General features: G+C 49.9%; 1 pseudogene; it reads left to right on the top strand.

Moving 5' to 3' along the window:
• The first annotated feature begins 6,743 nt into the window (after window positions 1-6,743).
• On the top strand, window positions 6,744-7,783 carry LOC138993222 (neuropeptides B/W receptor type 1-like; annotated as a pseudogene).
• Window positions 7,784-8,793: the final 1,010 nt, after the last annotated feature.

Below are 8,793 nucleotides of genomic sequence, written 5' to 3'. Positions count from 1 at the left end.
TGTCAAAGAGGCATTGCCTGCGGCTAAGCTGCCCTGACAGAGTAGCTGGTGCCACACCCTGGAAGGGTGGCTGAAGGACAGTGGCAATTATGCTGATGACTCTGGGACTCGTGTGAAGGCCAGAGCTGAGCAGGACAAGTCTGATGGCCGGAAGAAGGATAATAAAGCCTTTGTGGTAGATCAGGCCTGAGCGTAGGTAGTTTGGTTGGAGAGAAGACAAGGAATTTGAGAAAATCAGCCTGCCCTGGTAATTGATCAGATGTAGATGTTGGGGGGAGTAAAGGAAACAAGAATCATTTCCATGGTGGTTTCATTGAGTTGAAAATATAGAAAGAAGAGCACTTTTATGGGGGAAGATGACAAGATTGTCTGTTGGGATATGTTCATTATATCTAAATAAAATAAAGAGTGGGAGTTGGAGAAAGAGACCTACCTAGTCCAGCAACCACAGTATAGTGAGTGCTCAGTAAGTGATGGTGACTTCAATTAAGTTACAATGGAGAAGCCAGTTTTCCTCTACCTTTATTCATCTGTGACTCACTTGAAAACGGTTAAGTGACGGAGATGCTAAGGCCAAAATGTGCCCATTAAAATAAGAACTTTGAAGAAAGTTTTGATCAAATTAATGACAGGATGTTGTAGGTAACACCTTTAAAGTAAATGTCAAGATACGGGCTTACAAGTAGTGACCTAAAGGACGAGAGATGAAAATGCTGTTGGCCAGACCTCTCCCTGATTGTTTCCAAGCTGCTCGGAAGGTCAGTAGCTAACCAGTCAAAAGCCTGCGTGATGAGGAGGGCACGTTAGTTACCTTTAACTGTCTCTTTACAAGGCAGGTCGGTTGTCATTAAAACTGGCAAACAGTCTCACTTTCCTTTTGAGGGCTCATTAACTTTATTTTTAAGAACTTTTCACTCTGTAACCTTCAGAAAAATGCCAGCAATTATAGAAAAGGTGAACCCACAGACCAAATGATCTGAAAACTATTAAACACTTCACCTTCAAATCCTTTGGTGGCATAGAATTTATTGCAACTTAATATAATAATTTAAACATATTTCCATGTAAAGTGTAATGTATTTTGCTAAAAACTTTCAAAATCGAGGTGTCAATGTCACCTGCCTTCCTGCAAGAGTAAAATTTTTAAATATAAAATTGCTTTCCAAGTCTACAACTATCTATAATAATAAAAGCATAATATGCTAATTAGACCAGACAGCTGAACGACCTTTCAGACATCCTTCCAGGCGTCCTTCCGGATGACACTGGGGCTGCCAGGCTGTGAGGACTGAGCCCCTTGCACGATTTCAGGCATCGGGCCTCTAGTATGATCATAATTGAATACACAGAAACGAATATATTGCTGATCATTTCAACAACTATAAAATGAATGCTGCCTGGGCTGGTATGGCTCTATTGTTGAGCATTGACCTATGAACCAGGAGGTCACAGTTCACTTCCAGTCAGGCACAGGCCCGGGTTGCCCCCAATAGGGGGCGTGCAGGAGGTAGCCAATCTATCTCATCGATGTTTCTATCTCTCCATCCTCTTCCCTTCCTATCTCTCTAGAAATCAATAAAAACAAATTTTAAATAAATAAATTGGTTAAAGCAGTACAAATTGCAATTGGAAATATCTGTTTGGTAATGTGGGTAGACTTCAGAATATATAAGGTATGTTTTCTATGTAAATATATATTTTACCTATCTATGTATTCACTATTTTTTGTGATTATAATAATTTCACAAGTGCTGAAAGAACTAACATCCTTATCTATAGTTAATTTCTTTTCAGTAGTATTTCATGACCCTAGTTTTTAGAAAATTTTTTTAAAATATATTTTATTGATTTTTTACAGAGAGGAAGGGAGAGGGATAAAGAGTTAGAAACAATGATGAGAGAGAAACATTGATCAGCTGTCTCCTGCACACTCCCTACTGGGGATGTGCCCGCAACCAAGGTACATGCCCTTGACCGGAATCGAACCTGGGACCCTTGAGTCTGCAGGCTGATGCTCTATCCACTGAGCTAAACTGGTTAGGACTAGAAATGTTTTTTACTATTACAAAAGTAATATATCTTCATTATACAAAAGTTTTGGAAAGGCAGAAAAGTGCAAAGAAAATGAAATGGCCAAACCCATATCCTATTGAAATACATCTTGATGTATATCCTTTTATAATTATATACACTTGCATATAATTATGTCTGTGGAAACATACATATACACATATACTTTTTAATATGTTTGTATTGATTTTAGAGAGAGAGAGGCATAGACAGATACATTGTTGAGAGAGAAACATCAATCAGCTGCCTCCTGCATGCCCCCTTCTGGGGATCAAGTCCACAACCCGGGCATGTGCCCTAAACAGGAATTGAACCTGTAATCTCATGGTTCATGAGTTGACACTCAACCACTGAGCTATACGAGCCAGGCTACACATATATTTAAAATACATATATATATATATTAAAACATATATATATACTATATTTTTATTGTTGTTGTTGTTGTTGATTTCAGAGAGGAAGGGAAAGAGAGAGAAGTGGAAACATCAATGATGAGAGAGAACCATTGATCAGCAGCCTCCTACATGCCCCACACTGGGGATTGAGCCCTGACCAGGAATCCAACTGATACCTCCTGGTTCATAGGTCGACACTCAACCACTGAGCCAGGCCAGTTGGGCTATACTTTTTTTTTAATCTTCACCTGAGGATATTTTTATTTAAATTAAATTAAAATTTTTCATTGATTTTTAGAGAGAGGGAAAGACAGAGAGAAATATCGATATGAGAGAAACACATCAATTGGTTGCCTCCTGCACAAACCTCAACCAGGACCCCGGCAGGGTACGTGCCCTTGACTGGATTCGAATCTGGGACCCTTCGATCTGTAAGCCGACACTCTGTTCACTGAGCCAAACCAGCTAGGGCACTTTTTAATTTGGTATTGTACTGTACAGTAAGTCCTCAAGGACGTCAATAGGTTATGCAACTTTAAGTGAAACAAGGTATACCAATTTTATCATAGGTTAATTGATATAAATGGCATCTCATCAATATTGAATGAAACAGTGTTATTCAAGAACCCACTGGATAGAAAACTTTATATATTAACTTCTGCTCCTGATTATGAACTATGATTAAAACTGAGAAAAAGAGTGAAACAGCTATTTGAAGGTGCTGGGAAGCAACCAAAAAAGGCAGGATTTAGGGGATCAGATTGAAGTACAGAGAGAAAAAGGATGGGAAACACACAGAAAAGATAATGAAGGTCTAACACACATGTAATAGGACTCCCAGCAAGAAAGAAGAAAGAGAATGGGTCAGACCAAAACTTGATGAAAGAATACTGAAAATTTCCCAAAATTAAAATAAAATATAAGTCACAAACTTTAGAAGCTCTAAAATTCAAAACTGGATAAGCAGAAAGAAAATCTCCCCCTAGGCTGTCATAGTATAGCTTCTAAAAGACACAGTCAAAAACATGATTAAAGAACAATTACAGCCCTGGTGTGGCTCAGTTGGTTAGAGCATCCTCCGATACACAGAAAGGTAGCTAGTTCAATCCCCAGTCACGGCACATAGTTGCAGGTTTGATCCCAGGTTGGGATGCATGGGGTGGGGGAGAGGGGAGCAACCGATTGACGTTTCTCTCTCACTCAATGTTTCTAAAATAAACTCTTTTAAAAAGAACAATTATAGAAAAAAAGGCAAATTACTTTCAAAACAGCTACAGTAAGACAGAAAACCACATCTCCAATAAATAACAATGGAAGCAAAAAAGTAGAAAAATATTAGGACTGTTGCAATAAAACAACTGAAAGTTTTGAATTTCATATCCAGTGAAACATCCCTCAAAAAGTGAAGGGGAGCCCTGACCAGGTGGCTCAATTGGTTGGAGCATCGTCCCATACATCAAAAGATTGCCCGTTCTATTCCCAATGAGGGCACATACCTGGTTGCAGGTTCAATCCCTGGTGGGGGCACATAAGTGGGTAAAGGAAAGTTTGTATTTCCATCCCTAGAGGCTTCTTCTGCTGGCTACTTCCAGTCAGAAGCCCAGACCCTCTCCTCTAAAAATGCATCATAGTCCTAGCTGGTTTGGCTCAAGGGATAGAGCCTTGGCCTGCGGACTGAAGGGTCCCAGGTTCTATTCCAGTCAAGGGCACAAGCTCCAGTTGCAGCTCAATCCCCAGTGGAGGGCGCGCAGGAGGCAGCCAATCAATGATTCTCTCTCATCATTGATGTTTCTAATTAAAAATAAATAAATAAACCCTATCTAATAAAGAGGGGGTATGCTAATTGACCCTCACACCATCACAAAGATGGCAGCTCCCACAGCCAATAAGGAGGGAATATGCTAATTGGCTGCCCTGCCCTCAAAGAGGGCAGTGCCCACAGCCAATTAGGAGGGAATATGCTAATTGGCTGCCAGGCCCTCAAAGATGGTGGTGCCCACAGCCACAAAATGGTGGTGCCCAGTCCACTCAGCCCCGCCGGGGCAGCAGGCACATGGCAAGGCCAGGCCCACCCCCAGGCAGGCTCGGCTGCTCCCCGCCTGCCTCTGGAGTTCAACAGTCCCCTCAGCCCCCCAGCCACCCAGAGCCACCCGAGGCTCAGGTAACCAGGGCCTCCCGAGGCTTGTGCTGCCGGCAGTGGCAGCAGCAGAGGTGTGATGGGGCATCGCCTTCCCCTGATCGCCAGACTGTGTGCTCCCGCCCTGAGGGCTCCCAGACTGTGTGCTCCCGCCCTGAGGGCTCCCAGACTGTGAGAAGGGGCAGTCTGGGCTGAGGGACACCCCATCCAGTGCATGAATTTTCATGCACCGGGACTCTAGTAAATAAATAAAAATGCATCATAAATGACTAAAAATGCACTATATTGGAGCATTTGCCTGATCTTGTGAAAGGAAAATAAAAGGAAACTGGGTAGAATTCTGTGGTTTTAATTGCTGACTCTCCCAAAGGAAAGGTGGAGGAAGAAAATAGGAATTGGAGAGAACTATTATTTAGTTTATTTCACTCAGTCCCCAAGGGGGAGGTGCCTAGGCGAGTTCCGCTTAGAGAGTAAGAAGTCAAAGCTCCTGAGTCAGAGGTTGGAGCCCAGGCAGGCCCCTGCGCTGTCACTGAGCAACACCCCTGAGACTGCAGGGTGGTTCTCTTAGGGCAGCGGTTCTCAACCTTCCTCATGCCACAACCCTTTAATACAGTTCCTCATGTTGTGGTGACCCCCAACCATAAAATTATTTTCGTTGCTACTTCATAACTGTAATTTTGCTACTGTTATGAATCATAATGTAAATATCTGATATGCAGGATGTCTTTTCATTGTTACAAATTGAACATAATTAAAGCATAGTGATTAATCACAAAAACAATATGTAATTATATATGTGTTTTCCGATGGTCTTAAGCGACCCCTGTGAAAGGGTCGTTCGACCCCCAAAGGGGTCTCGACCCACAGGTTGGTGACCCACAGGTTGAGAACCGCTGCCTTAGGGGGAGGTTCAGGCAGTGTTTGAACTTGCAATGTTTTAGGAAACACACCCTCCAAGGCTATCAGAAGCAGTTTGCCTTTGTTAATCAAGTCCTTGCTTACGTATATTTCTAGAAAAGCCTAAAATATCTCAAATTGGGGACCATTCTTTGACACTAACAATCTTGTAATTTTGAGAAGACCAGAGTATTAGAAAAACAGGGAATTTGCATTTTACAATTGCGGTATGACATTTAAAAAATAGAATGGAAGCATCAACTGCATTGTTCTCCTTTCACAAAACACTCCAACTATGGCTTTCTTAAAATCTTAACAGGAGAGTTTTTACCAATTCAAATGGGATGAGATTACACTACTGGAAGAAAGAAAAGAATGCTGTGATTTTTTAGTAATCTTCTCTATTCCATAGCTGTTTCACTTGGGCTTGGGGTGGTAGGGGAGGTGGCGGTGATGGATGTGGTGGGGGTGATGGATGTGGTGGGGGTGATGGAGGAGGTGGGGGTGATGGAGGAGGTGGGGGTGATGGAGGTGGTGGGGGTGATGGAGGAGGTGGGGGTGATGGAGGAGGTGGGGGTGATGGAGGTGGTGGGGGTGATGGAGGAGGTGGGGGTGATGGAGGTGGTGGGGGTGATGGAGGAGGTGGGGGTGATGGAGGAGGCGGGGGTGCAGGGTGGCGGTCGGGTCAGCAGAGCGCATTGAGGCTGCGCCAATTCTAAGCTTCCAGGCGCACCGGCGGGAAGAGTTGCCGCCTCCCAGCAGCGCCAGGAGACTGACACTCAGCGGCCGGCCCCGCAGCCTCCGCACAGCCGTGGCCTCCGCTCCTGACCTCTCCAGACAACAGCGACCCGCAGGTGAGGCTGAGACTGGCTGAGCTTGCTGTGTCCCAGGCGCCCGGAAACCGGGGGACCGAAGCTTGCCATTGCGGACTTCACCCGGGTCTGCAGGGCGTCCCAAAACAGGGGAGATGGGTCTCTATTTTTCCCATGAAAATATTATTTTCGCTCTATCTCTATCACTTCCTCTCCTGTATTCAGCTGATTAGACTATGATTTCAACAGGTGGCAGAGAGCGATCACATGGAACAAGCAGGTTTGGGGAGCCGCCCCCCGACCCCGGCCCCGCACTTCTAACCTAAAGCCGCACGCCCAGGAGCCGCACCTGTGCTTCCATTTGGCTTTGCAGCCCCTGGAGTCCGCGGCGACCGCGGGCTAAGAAGGTGCCGCCCCGGAAGGACCAGAGCAGGGCTTGGAGTCCCGCGGGGCGGCGGTGGAGCAAACGGCATCAGCCGCACCCCTACCCTCGCCGAGATGCACAACGCGTCATCCTGGGAGCTGGAGCTCCCCAACGCGTCGTCCCCCGGCTTCGCGCTGGGCTGCCCCAACGCGTAGAGCCCGCCGCCGCCGCTGGCCGTGGCCGTGCCCATGGTCTACGCGCTGATCTGAGCCGTGGGGCTGGCGGGCAACTCGGCGGTGCTGTACGTGCTGCTGCGGACGCCCCGCAAGAATGTCACCAACCTGTTCATCCTCAACCTGGCCGTCGCCGACGAGCTCTTCACGCTCGTCCTGCCCGTCAACATCGCCGACCTGCTGCTGCGGCGGTGGCCCTTCGGGGGGCTCATGTGCAAGCTCGTCGTGGCCATCGACCAGTACAACACCTTCTCCAGCCTCTACTTCCTCGCCGTCATGAGCGCCGACCGCTACCGGGTGGTGCTGGCCACGGCGGGGTCGCGCCGGGTGGCGGGGCGCACGTACGGCGCGGCGCGCGCGGTGAGCCTGGCGGTGTGGGCGCTGGCGACGCTGGTGGTGCTGCCCTTCGCGCTCTTCGCCAGACGAGGAGCAGGGCCGGCGCCAGTGCGCGCTGGTCTTCCCGCAGCCCGAGGCCTTCTGGTGGCGGGCGAGCCGCCTCTACACGCTCGTGCTGGGCTTCGCCATCCCCGTGACCACCATCTGCTCCCTCTACCTCGCCCTGCTGTGCCGGCTGCGAGCCATGCGCCTCGACGGGCAGGCCAAGGCCCTGGGCCGCGCCAAGAGGCGGGTCACTCTTCTTGGTGGCGGCGATCCTGGCCGCGTGCCTCCTCTGCTGGACGCCCTACCACCTGAGCACCGTGGTGGCGCTCACCACCGACCTCCCGCAGACGCCGCTCGTCGTCGCGGTCTCCTACGGCATCACCAGCCTGAGCTACGCCAACAGCTGCCTCAACCCCTTCCTCTACGCCTCCCTAGACGCCGGCTTCCGCAGGCGCCTCCGCCAGCTGCTGGCCTGCCGCCCCGCCGCCTGACTCCCCCGCGCGCCCCCTCGGCACCGCCGGCCCTGACCTGCCACCTTCCAGCCCCCGCCTCTTCACACCTGCGAGATGCCGATGCTCGGGCCCGGACCTAGGCGCGCCCGTAAGTTGAACTTGCCTGGTCCCCTGGGTGATGCTGGAGCAAGCACACCCAGTGTCAGGGCAGCGGCGGCTGAGAACTCACACGCTGGCTTCCTAATGCCGAAGGGCACCCCCCTGAACTAGTTCGGGGAGGGGAGCGAGGGGAGGAAGAAGTGCTGGGAACTTCCTTCTCGTTCCGCAACTCGCTTTCCGGGCCCCCGCGTCGTGCGCAACCCCGGCTCTAGGTGGAGCCCGCGGCGCGACCTCTGGCGAGGTCCGGGCGAGGTCCGGGGACGCAGCGGCTCGTGGGCTGCGCACTTGCCTCTGCACTTCGCCGCTTTGGTTTCCAGCAGCGACTGGCTGTGCTTCGGCACAAGCGGCAAACAGCCTGCCCATCCCCCCTAATCCGCCCCAAAGTTCTAACAACAGGAGAAAAGGGTCAGGGCGCGTGCGCTCCGCGCCCACCTCTCCCAGGTGCGCGGTGATGGTGGACGAGGCCCCTTTGTCCTTTTCGGGGTAGCCTCGGGGACAGAGAGAGGGAAAGAGAGAGGAGAGAGAGGGAGAGAGGGAAACAGAAGAGAGAAGAGAGAGAGAGAGGAGGCGTATGGGGAAGGAGGCTGGAGCTTGGCTGTGACACTACAACAGGGCTGAGACTAGTAATAATCCCCCTTCCTGATCCAGCCCCTTCTTTCTTTACCAGTCCCCCAGCCCCGCCCCACCCTACTCTCACCTGAAAATGCTCCAGGACTCTTGGGCTCCGGGAGACTCCGCGGGCTCGGCTCAGGACAGGCCGGGAGCCGGAGTTGCCCAGGCGCGAGGCTGTGGCGCCCCCTGGCGGAACCAGCTGCCCAGCGCGCGGCGTCCTAAAATGGGTCGCGAGCCTGCTAACCTGCTACCTACGCCGTCTGTTCAGTAACTATCGC

This window comes from Myotis yumanensis, unplaced genomic scaffold (assembly GCF_028538775.1).
Source record: "Myotis yumanensis isolate MYYU_CA2020_CCGP unplaced genomic scaffold, mMyoYum1.0.hap1 SCAF_15, whole genome shotgun sequence".
In the NCBI taxonomy this organism is placed as follows: Eukaryota; Metazoa; Chordata; class Mammalia; order Chiroptera; family Vespertilionidae; genus Myotis; species Myotis yumanensis.
The sequence above is the reverse complement of the archived record's forward strand: the minus strand, read 5'-3'. Positions and strand labels throughout refer to the sequence as shown.